The sequence below is a fragment of the Sander vitreus genome, chromosome 11 (assembly GCF_031162955.1).
Source record: "Sander vitreus isolate 19-12246 chromosome 11, sanVit1, whole genome shotgun sequence".
In the NCBI taxonomy this organism is placed as follows: domain Eukaryota; kingdom Metazoa; phylum Chordata; class Actinopteri; order Perciformes; family Percidae; genus Sander; species Sander vitreus.
In genome coordinates this window covers 31326619-31339471 of record NC_135865.1, presented here as the reverse complement: position 1 = coordinate 31339471, position 12853 = coordinate 31326619, and the positions used below count along the sequence as shown (strand labels likewise).

General features: G+C 40.8%; 1 pseudogene; it reads right to left on the bottom strand.

The window, feature by feature from the left end:
* Nucleotides 1–3331: 3331 nt before the first annotated feature.
* On the bottom strand, nucleotides 3332–12105 carry LOC144525890 (olfactory receptor 6N2-like; annotated as a pseudogene).
* Between the last annotated feature and the right edge of the window lie 748 nt (nucleotides 12106–12853).

The following is a 12853-nucleotide window of genomic DNA, read 5'->3' as shown; positions in this document are numbered from 1 at the left end:
CGTTGGAGTTTAACCCGGTGGACGAGAGGGTCGCCTCCCTACGCCTGCGAGTTGTGGGGGGGAAAACTCTGACTGTTGTTTGTGCATATGCACCAAACAAGAGTTCAGAGTATTCGGCCTTCTTGGAGGCCTTGAGTGGAGTCCTGCATGGGGCTCCAATCGGGGACTCCATAGTTCTGCTGAGGGACTTCAACGCGCACGTGGGTAATGATGGAGACACATGGAGAGGCGTGATTGGGAGGAACGGCCTCCCTGATCTAAACCAGAGTGGTTGTTTGTTGTTGGACTTCTGTGCTAGTCATGGATTGTCTATAACGAACACCATGTTCGAAACATAGGGATGCTCATAAGTGTACTTGGTACCCAGAGCACCCTAGGCCAAAGGTCAATGATCGATTTTATAATCGTTTCATCTGATCTGAGGCCATATGTTTTTGGACACTCGGGTGAAGAGAGGGGCGGAGCTGTCAACCGATCACCATCTGGTGGTGAGTTGGGTCAGGGGGTGGGGGAAGACTCTGGACAGACCTGGTAAGCCCAAACGGGTAGTGCGGGTAAATTGGGAACGTCTGGAGGAGGCCCTGTCCGACAGACTTTCAACTCACACCTCCGGCGGAGCTTTTTCGTGCATCCCTGTGGAGGCTGGGGGCATTGAACCCGAGTGGACAATGTTCAAAGTTTCCATTGCTGAAGCTGCGGTGAGGAGCTGTGGTCTTAGGGTCTTAGGTGCCTCAAGGGGCGGTAACCCACGAACACCGTTGTGGACACCGGTGGTCAGGGAAGCCGTCCGACTGAAGAAGGAGTCTTTCCGGGATATGTTATCCCAGACGACTCCGGAGGCAGTTACAAGGTACCAAAGGGCCCGAAGGGCTGCAGCCTCTGCCGTGAAAGACGCAAAGCAGCGGTTGTGGGAGAAGTTCGGTGAAGACATGGAGAAGGACTTTCGGTTGGCACCAAGGTGCTTCTGGAAAACCGTTCGCCACCTCAGGAGGGGGAAGCGGGGAACCATCCAAGCTGTGTACAGTAAGGATGGGATGCTGTTGACCTCAACTGAGGAGGTAATAGGGCGGTGGAAGGAGCACTTTGAGGAACTCCTAAATCCGACTAATACGCCCTCTATGGAAGAGGCAGAGCTGGAGGATGATGGGGGATTGTCGTCAATTTCCCTGGTGAAGGTTGCTGAGGTAGTTAAACAACTTCACAGTGGCAAAGCCCCAGGAATTGATAGGATCCCTCCAGAAATTCTTAAAGCTCTGGGTGTGGAGGGGTTGTCTTGGTTGACACGCCTCTTCAACATTGCGTGGAAGTTTTGGACGGTGCCTAAGGAGTGGCAGACCGGGGTGGTGGTTCCCTTTTTCAAAAAGGGGGACCAGAGGGTGTGTGCCAATTACAGGGGTATCACACTTCTCAGCCTCCCCGGTAAAGTCTACTCCAAGGTGCTGGAAAAGAGAGTTCGGTCGATAGTCGAACCTCAGGTTGAAGAGGAACAATGCGGATTCCGTCCTGGTCGTGGAACAACGGACCAGATCTTTACTCTCGCAATGATCCTGGAGGGAGCCTGGGAGTATGCCCAAACGGTCTACATGTGTTTTGTGGATCTGGAGAAGGCGTATGACCAGGTGCCCCGGGAGATACTGTGGGAGGTGCTGCGGGAATACGAGGTGATGCGGTCCCTTCTCAGGGCCATCCAATCTCTGTACGACCAAAGCGAGAGCTGTGTACGGGATCTTGGCAGTAAGTCGGACTGGTTTCAGGTGAGAGTTGGCCTCCGCCAGGGCTGCGCTTTGTCACCAATCCTGTTTGTAGTATTAATGGACAGGATATCGAGGCATAGTCGGGGTGGAGAGGGATTGCAGTTCGGTGGGCTGGGGATCTCATCGCTGCTTTTTGCAGATGATGTGGTCCTGATGGCATCATCGGCCTTCAGCACTCACTGGATCGGTTCGCAGCTGAGTGTGAAGCGGATGGGATGAGGATCAGCACCTCTAAATCGGAGGCCATGGTTCTCAGCAGGAAACCGATGGAGTGCCTTCTCCAGGTAGGGAATGAGTCCTTACCCCAAGTGAAGGAGTTCAAGTACCTTGGGGTCTTGTTCGCGAGTGAGGGGACAATGGAGCGGGAGATTGGTCGGAGAATCGGCACAGCGGGTGCGGTAATACATTCAATTCATCACACCGTTGTGACGAAAAGAGAGCTGAGCCAGAAGGCAAATCTCTCAATCTACCGATCAGTTGTTGTTCCTACCCTCACCTATGGTCATGAAGGCTGGGTCATGACCGAAAGAACAAGATCCAGGGTACAAGCGGCCGAAATGGGTTTCCTCAGGAGGGTAGCTGGCGTCTCCCTTAGAGATAGGGTGAGAAGCTCAGTTATCCGTGAGGAGCTCGGAGTAGAGCCGCTGCTCCTTTGCGTCGAAAGGAGCCAGTTGAGGTGGTTCGGGCATCTGGTAAGGATGCCCCCTGGGCGCCTCCCTAGGGAGGTGTTCCAGGCACGTCCAGCTGGGAGGAGGCCTCGGGGGAGACCCAGGACTAGGTGGAGGGATTATATCTCTAACCTGGCCTGGGAACGCCTCGGGATCCCCCAGTCGGAGCTGGTTAATGTGGCCCGGGAAAGGGAAGTTTGGGGTCCCCTGCTGGAGCTGCTACCCCCACGACCCCCCGGATAAGCGGATGAAGATGGATGGATGGATGGATGATTATAGGATAAAATCATTATTAAACACCCGCAGAAAAATATATGAAGCTAGCAATGCTTTTCATTATGGTTATGTCAATTAGAAACAAATCCTTGAATTAAATGCCTTCCATGAATGAGATAAATCACAAATGTGCATTATTGTTACATTGTTAAAAAGGTGAATGTATTAGTTTAATTTGTCTTCACTAAACAATCTCTTTAGGTGTTTATAAATTTCTTTCATTTTCAATTCATATATGATCAGATTAAAAAGAGGATGATACAAAATCATTTGTAAAGACATTATTAAATTAAATTACATTATTATGACACAAAAACACTGACTGTGCAACGGTTATGAGTAGTCAATACATTAGACATTAGACCCTTTTGCAGAACAACCTCTTCAGGTGTTCCTCTTCAATGTTCTTTATTTACTGTTGCTGGAGTGTTGACCTATGCCGGGATTTTGAAAAACCTCCAGCCAATTGCTTAGCCATTAGTTACATTGTTGAAGCTGATAACACTCTTTACTGTGCATTAGTGTTACAGAAACAAATCCTCACATTAAATACCTTTCAAAGATCACAGAACTCACATCTCACATCAATAATTATTATGATACAAAACACTGTTCAACAGTGTGTTTGATATATTAGCCCATTTTGCAGAACAACCTCTGGAGGTGTTTATAAATTTCTTTCATTTTCAGTCCATATATGAGAGGATGATACCAAAGAACGTGTAAAGACATTATTAAACGTACAGTTTTGGGAAAATCTATTTCCATTCGAGGTAGAAGTACATCATATGTACTCAAACAGGAAAAGTTAATCAGCACCAACAGGTGGGGTAAACAGGTCTGTGCAGCTTTTCTCCTGATTTCTCTACTACTGTGATAGATTATTATGAGTATCCTGGTGTATGTACAAAGTATGAAGAGTACAGGGAGAGGTACAGCAATTACAAAAACAATCAAACCATATATATTCACCACTGTTGAACTCACACAGTGAAGATTCTGAAGTAGTTATATTCTGTACCTAAAATGGCTGACGGAAGTGGGCGTGTCTACGAAACTGGAACCAGAAGTAGTACCGGCAGTGGGCGTGTCTATGACGCCGGAAACGGAAGTAGTAAACCTGGGGGAAAACAGTAATTATAAACCGGAAGTGGGTGTGTCTACGAAGCCGGAAACGGAAATCAGAAAACCGTTATATCCGGGAAACGGAAATCAGAAAACCGTTACATCCGGGAAACGGAAATCAGAAACCGGAATTGGGTATGTCCATTAAGCCGGAAACAGAGGTTGGGTTAAAAACTAGTTAATCTCGTCACACTCTACTAATGGGTGTGTATTTCTACGGGTTTAAAAGGGGGTTTCGGATTTTGTAAAGGTATTTCACTTTTTTGGTGGTCTCTGCCAGTACTAGAGCTCTTGCTTGTATGCTTTGCTAGTTAGAGGATTGTTTTTTCCTGCTATTAATTTAGTTTAGTTTATTTATTTTTTTCATCACTAAAAGAGCAACATCAGATTAGAGACCCGTTTCAGAAACCCCCTACCTCGTATGGTGACCCTGATCTGTTATTCTGTTTTTGATTCTGTAATAGAGATATCCAACCGTAGACAAGTCCTTCTGGATCACTACTAAAGATGAATACCATATAACTAACTTGTATTCTTAGAAAAAGAATAACTAGTGATACTAATTTTCTAGGAGTCATGGCATGCAATCAACTCCCAAAATACAGAGTCTGTAAACTACCATCTATGTTGGTTGTAAATACTCACACTAGCAACATGCCCGGTGAACACTGGCTAGCTATTTATATTACAAAAAACAAACAAGGTTATTTCTTTGATAGCTTTGGTAACTCACCTACCAGTTTTCCCATGGAGATAAACAATTTCCTCTTAACAAATTGCTTGGATATACATCATTCTGGAAGACAAGTGCAAAATTATTATTCCACAACCTGTGGCCAACATTGTGTATTATTTTTATGCAATATTCAGAAAAACATGTCTTATAAAAAAGTGATGAAAATGTACGGCTCTAATCTTGTATGTAATGACACAATGGTATGTCATTTTGTTAACAACATACAACCAGATGTACTTGATGATCAGAAGTTTAAATGTGTACAGTGTGCATGTGTTGCCTACTGTGAAAGGCTTGTGTAAAGATGCTTTTTTCACTAATAAATAATTGTGATCACAAAGATTTTATCAGTTTTTTGTTTGATTTTTTTATTTTATTTAATAATCAGTCACATATAAGGATAAAAAGATACATTCAATAGGATACATACACCCCCTTTTTTTCCGTTGCAGTTTTACATTCAATACTGTCTTTGATATCACATAGAGATAAACATTTCTTCTGTCACGATACATGAAAATAGAAAAATACATGAAAATAGAAAATTAGTATTAAAACAACAATTATAAAGTAGTAAAGATAGTGTAACATTCTTTATCTCTGAGCTACATTCAATACTGTCTTTGATATCACATTAGAGATAAACATTTCTGTTGTCATTAATACATATATATGATGTATAATTATCAACAACAAAAATAGTAGAAATGAAAGAAATAATGACAAATAATATAAAATTAGAAATTAGAAATTAGAAAAAAAAGACATGATATCTGTGCAACATGACAATAAAAAGAAAATCAAAAACTAGCCCACCTAGACGTAGCAATGGGAGAAGCAAACCTTAATGTCCTACGAATGAGAGGCGTAGGTGAATCAGTCAATGAGGTTTGTCTAATAGTTTCAACTGTGGCCCCTCTTTAAATGCTGCAATAGCATGACGCACCGATGTGTTAGGAATTGCTGATGGTGGAACATTTAGATTAGCTAGTGTTTTTAAAAATATATTCCACCCCGTAGGTCTAGAACTGTCTAAAATATTATGTGATGTGACACTTTTCAACAAGTCGTACAAATGGGATCCTGGCACATTCTTATTTTCAACAATAATTTCCCCTTGATCAGTCCATGATATCTGTTTATTATTACGGGCTAAAGCATCCATGATATATTCAGCGTTCCTCTTATTCCTTTTAGGTAAGTGTTTTAACACCTCTGTCCTTATCACATTGTTTTCTACGACTTTGTCCTTTGAATCAGTCTCTGGTAAGGATAATGTAATTACAGTTTTTTCACGCTCATCCTGTTTCACCATGGCTAGGTAACGTTGTAAAATACTTGAATATTTTTTGGCTTTCTCATACGCATTAATGTCAGGCTGTTTCAATATGTCACTCATGGCCTGGTCCAATGCATTTAACGATGACTGTCTCAAAGACACATCTGGTGTATGGGAGGGCTGATGCGGTTGCTAATGTAATTGCTTTAGGGACTCTATTTGATGTTGAGGAACCAAACACATTTTCTGAGTATGCTCCATCTCAGTTCCTGTTAATAAGACTTGCTATAAACGGTATAGCAGCTCCGAGTAAAGGCAATAAAAAGCCACCTGTTTGATTGATTGTCTTCTTCTTTTTTAAATGTTTGACATTTTTATCAGCTATTTGTCTAATAACTTTTTTCTTCTTTTTTAACAATGTGTACTGTTTGTTAGACAATGGTATGTTACCTCTTAACACGTTGAGGGCTATTTCACACAGAGCATTAATAAAGTCTGGGGTAGCATTGCTTACAATAATGCTGCGCGATCAGGGTGCTGCCTTATGAAGATGCTGTAGCAATATGAGATTTCTCTGCATGCGTGACGACATTATCACACCTTGTGTTTTTTTGGTATGTACACAACTTGTTGATCTGAGAGCAGGGATGTTCTGAGTCTTAAAATATCAGGAGCGTTGGATTTATAATCTATGAGGAGATAACCGTATGCTGAACTAGTGGCATCGTTAAAGGCTTCTAAAAAATATTTGTTGTTTCCAGGAAACATCTGTCTACCCAATAAACTTATCTGGTTCTTGTCCCGAGGATTTTTGAATAATACCATGTAATTGGTATTCAAACTAATTGTACAACTAGTTTTACCTTGAATAAACAGATTCTGCACTAAATATATACAGCTGAGGTTTCTATGGTGAACATATTTGGTGAAAACGTTTTGAACCTCAATATTACCGTTAGCGTCGTTCATCAAATCATCTATAATGAGTAAATTATTCTTATCGGGTGGCAGAAGGGTGTTGTCGCAAAGTGATTCAGGTATGCCATTAACAAAATTGATATTCACAGTCTTAAGTAGTTGATCATATAAAGGTTGCCAACACGAATAAATGTATACAATGTTATCAATTTTGTGTGAAACAACAGACGATACATTTTCAATAATGTCTGTGACAAAATATGTTTTTCCACCATTCGACGGACCGCTAATAACAACACTAAAAGGGTGTTGAAACCTGCCATCAAATCCTGCAACGCATTGATTATTAGAATTATTATTAATGTGTTATAGTCTGCAAGTATCTGTCGCTTATTGTACACCACCTTCACATTCTTGTGAACTGTAGCGTTTTTTATCTAGATTTTTAGAACTTCTTTTTATCGCGTCTGATTGTGTGTGTTACAGTAGTCAGATGGTCTGTGGAATGCTGATTGGCCACAAATGCTTTTACCAGACATATTAGTGACTCATGGGTGACCACTTGTGCATTATTTGAATTGAGCGTTACACCTTTGCATTTAACTGTTGTTTTGCCGTGAGCTGTCCGGTATGCATAACACTTTGGCCCCCCCGATACGAACTCGGTGATGTGGTCTTCCGAAAGGAGATGGTGTTTAGCTCATCCGTTAAATCACCCAGATATGGCCCTAGTTTGGGGATCCACTCACCCTCTTTGGTTGTGAAAACGACACTATCTGTATCACAATACAACACACGCTCTTGCAGTTTATCTAGCAAATCATAAAGCTCAAGTCAGGCATATGCAGTTGTCATTGCACCAATGAAGACATTTACATCTTTTACATTGTAATCCTGACTTTCTGTCTTACACCACTGCACCACAGCCACCTCGTCTGATATGAACGAGAACTGTCGAACATCGAAAGACTCACTAAACATGAGCTGTGTGAATCTGCCTGGCTCTGATATGAGCTCACAAGTTGGCATGTTAGTTCTCATTGAAAAGCGATCCCACAGACTGTTCAAAAGTAACTTATTAATATTTCTGACTGCTTTGTTAACACATATGTTGCTAGGGTCAAGTCTGATGTAATAGTCGTCAATGTACTTTTTTTGTTCATCAGGAGTTTTAACATTACCAGGGTAGCCAGATGCTTCTTGTTTGCATTTAAGAAAAGTCTTGACATAATCGTTAAATAATGTGTCTGTCTATTCAGGAAAATGCCAGATCTCGTCGATGCTATCTATCCTGTACCCCTTTTCAACAGCCTTTTGAAGTTCAAATGATACCCATTCACCTGACAATTGTCTCTCACTGTCGGTATGGGAGCACACTGATGTCTGATTCATTTGCTCGGCACATGTTGTACACAGAGGGAACATTAGCTTGTCATTGCACCGATATGGCAATACAGGATGATACAGTCCTCTGGGTGGTGACACTGTACATTTCACAATTCCAAAGTAATTTTCTATATCATCAAAATCCTTGCGTATGATCTGAGGGTGCCCTATGGGGTAGCATTTTTTGGCTTGGACAGTTGGATACAAACTTGTGAAATCGTAGTAGCGAATTTTTTCATCATTTTCAGCTTTGTGGTACAACTTCATAGCATTTGTGCGGCCACCAAAGAGGGCGTTTCTAGGATTGATACGCTCTGTTATGACATATGTAGCCATAAACTCTTTGACTGTCGGATTATCCCGCACTTCCGACAGCCACTGACATTCCCACATCACTATGACATTTAGAGCATACACAGTTTCTAGCACATGTATTCTTTCGCAGAACAGCTCGCCATAGGATTTGTTAAGGCGGGCATTGATCGCAGATTGAACTTTGCATTTTTCACAGCCGTGAAAGAAACAACCTGCAAATTCATAACAAGTATTCGTAGATGCACAGTAACCGTCGACGAACCATTTCCCAAAGGACTTTTCGCCGTTGTTGCTAAGGGCGTGTCTGATTTCAATGTTTTCTGTGTGTGCTACATACTGGAGCCACTGCATGGATACATTCGAATATGTTTTATTCGGTGTTATGTACACCCCGTCATAGGTTAGAGCTACGGTGTCTCTGGGGATAAATAATGTTTTAAAAACTCCCATACAACTGGATGCAAGTGTTGCAAATACAAAGGGGTCAAGACCTGTACTTTCTTTGAATGCATCGCGGTATGTTGTGCATGCTTTACGCAAGACGGACACATCATTAATACAATAACGGCTTATCGCTTTTTGAAAATCAAATATGTCATTGCGAACCATGTCATACCATTCCGTGAATGTTTTTTTAGCATCGTCAGACATCCCCTCATAGCCATAGTGTGTGGGTTCAGGATAAGGACCAACGTATTTCTCATTCTGTAGTGTGTTAAACGCATGTGGAAAATATCCCTTCATCAAATCACAGAAACCCATTGCAGCAGGTGTTTTGGCTAATGCCATAGGCAGGAAACTGAATGAATCTATCCAGCGCTGTCGTAGTTTTGTATTGTACATCAGAAGAACTCTGTTACCACGCATGGTCAGTTTTGGACAAATGCCTTGTTTACCAAAGTACTCTAACAAAATGTAACTGTCAAACCCTGATGCATTGTGAGCAATGAATGTATAATCACTAAATCGCGGTTTTTGGTAGTGATTAACGAAAGCGGCGACACAATTTGCGGTGTAGAAACAATTTTGTTTTCCTTCAATATCCATAGCGAAATTTTGTACGACTTGTTGAAAAGTGTCACATCACATAATATTTTAGACAGTTCTAGACCTACGGGGTGGAATATATTTTTAAAAACACTAGCTAATCTAAATGTTCCACCATCAGCAATTCCTAACACATCGGTGCGTCGTGCTATTGCAGCATTTAAAGAGGGGCCACAGTTGAAACTATTAGACAAACCTCATTGACTGATTCACCTACGCCTCTCATTCGTAGGACATTAAGGTTTGCTTCTCCCATTGCTACGTCTAGGTGGGCTAGTTTTTGATTTTCTTTTTATTGTCATGTTGCACAGATATCATGTCTTTTTTTTCATGATCAACTGTACTAAAGGTACCCCTACCTCTTCACCGTACGAGGTAGGGGGTTTCTGAAATGGGCCTCTAATCTGACGTTGCTCTTTTAGTGATGGAAAAAATAAATAAACTAAACTAAATTAATAGCAGGAAAAAACAATCCTCTAACTAGCAAAGCATACAAGCAAGTATTGTACTGGCAGAGACCACCAAAAAAGTGAACTACCTTTACAAAATCCAAAACCCCCTTTTAAACCCATACAAATACACACCCATTAGTAGAGTGTGACAAGTTTAACTAGTTTTTAACTCAACCTCTGTTTCTGGCTTTATGGACACACCCAATTCCTGTTTCTGATTTCCGTTTCCCGGATATAGCGGTTTTCAGATTTCCGTTTCCAGCTTCATAGACACACCCACTTCCGGTACTACTTCCGGTTCTGGTTTCGTAGACACGGCCACTTCCGTCCGCCATTTTAGGGGCAGTATATAACTACTTTCTGAACTGTGCTGTTGCAAATTATTCCTTTCAAGATAAAGTAACAGTTTGTCATTAGCACTCAGTAATATTCCCACTGAAACATGACAAGCAGGCAGAATCCAAGCTAAAAGCAGCAAAATATTAATAGTTTTTTTTCTCATGATAGTTGGATATTGCAGAGGTTTACATATAGACACATATCTGTCATAGGCCATGACTGACAACAGGAAGAATTCTGAGTGTAATATACAAACCCCTGTAAGAGACAGGCTGAATAAGATATGATCTGTTTTTCAGATAAAAAGTCAATCAAAAGCTTTGGATAGATAGTAGTGCTGAAGAGAACAGAGTTGATTAAACAAATGGCTGCATTTTCAAGCTTTTTGGTCTAAACGACATACCCAAATTAAAAGTGGTACAGCTCCCGTATACTTTGACACTCAGGGATGTGCCTGGTATCATTGGAAAGGTAACACTCTCAAGTTCTTGTTTCATTTCCGTCCAAGTCATACATCTGTAAAATGATTAAAATACACTGCTGTAAACACATCTAGTGAGTTACAGACAACATAATGTCATAGCCACATGTCTCAGCTTACTGAGAAAAAATCCAGAAGCCAAAAGACTCAAAAATGAATTTTATATGAATTTCTTTCTACATATATGTCTGTGCGTTTTTCTGATTTCCATTTAAAAAGTGCAAAGAAAAAAGCCAATAAAGTATAAAATAAAACACTTCTCAAATACACAAACACACCCACATCAATCATACACATACTTATATGGAAATAAGTAATTATACATTGCACAGGGTATGATATGCTTATAGGAGGCCCTGTTTTTGCTTTGACACAGCTGCAGCCATTACAGGGTTAAAATGTCAGGGGCAAATGTGGTATCTATCAACTTGTCTGCTCATTGGCTAAAAATGTGGACGGGTCTTATAACATTTAAATCTAACTGGTCCGAGCAAATGTCGATTGTTTTCACGTGGGCTCACATCGCATCAGAGGACTCTTCAGCTTTTTATTGGTGTATCACAGGCAAACCTTTACCGATTGGCTTATACCAGATGTCTATTGAAAGGTTATAACTCAGAGAATACAATGACCACATCAAGTTGCTAGGACCCTCAGGAGAGAAACGAGCAGCGTTAGAAGTGCGGACATGAAAAACAGTTTAGCAATTTTCCATTGTGATTCGGCCAGAAACGTCAAGATTGTGATGCGAACAGCTCGTTTTGGATATAATTGTTTGGATATTCCATTCCTCACAGGACTCTTGGGGATTTAGGAAAAAAAGTTTGGGGCAAAAAATCCTCGCAGTTACTAAAGGGACAAGGAAAAAGTTATGGATGCACTACACACCAGCTGCGCTGTTTACGCTGTATTGTTTTATTTTCTTTAACTTTATAGCAGTTGTGTAACTGCTATAAATCATCTTATGCTTTATGTGTGGGCTTAATGGAATCCTGAGAGGCTAAGCTTTCAATTGGTGTGTCGCATGGCTGTATATTTTGAAGATTTAATACATTAAAGTTATAAAAACCTTTATGAGTGGAAGTTACAGCGACGCCACAGCCACAAGGTGTACCATAGACGGTACAGTGACCGTTAAGAAGCTGCAATGAAAATGTACATAGGCTCATGAAGGGCTTTGTTAATCACTATGATGCACACAATAGTGGAATTACTGCAAATAATTAGAATATATGCTGTAAACATGATCACAAAATAAAGATATCTGTATTTCTGCACCTCCACATGCCCATCAAAAGTTATATATGTTACATTTAATTAATTATCCATTAAGGTTGTATGAAACTAAATTGTAATGAATGAAACAGGTATATTACTAGAAGTATCATATCACCTGAGATTCTCTTAGTCAGTCAACCTTGATACACACTGTTGTGGTCCGACAAACACAGAAATTGGATCTGTGACCTGTTCGAGTCCTTGTGAAGTTTATATCAGACTGCTTCAACCTCCATGGATCTCTAAAGGAAAACCTTCTTACATGTAAACAACTTTAATCTCCTGGGACCTCTGAACTCATGGATGTTGTTGACTTTGTATGCTCGGGTTATTTGAGTCAGCCATATTTTTCTGCCACATTTAAATAGGAAATCGCAAAACAAGATAAAACTATTTGCCTGTGCATTTAGTTTTGTCGGAGCACCTGTGGTGCTAAATATTCCATCACCAAATGTGTTTTTTCGGGGTTACCTCCATGACGGTGCCTACCATGAGGTCATGGTAGTCCAGACCGAAGGGATATATAATAAAAGTTGTGAAATAATTGTCTAGATGTCAGACGGCAGAGGATTCTTTTTCTGATGTTATTACAACAGAGATAAAATGTTTGTTTGGTAATTCCAACAGAAAGTATAGGCTCAATTTAACATCAACACAAACTTTATTTATAATGTACATGGCTTGACGGTAGGTTTCTTTCTCAAGGAACATGTGTAGTCTTTAGTAAAACCATATAAGAGCACTTGAAGAATTTAAGGGGCACAATGGAAATGTTTCAACTTATGTCTTATTCTTTAAT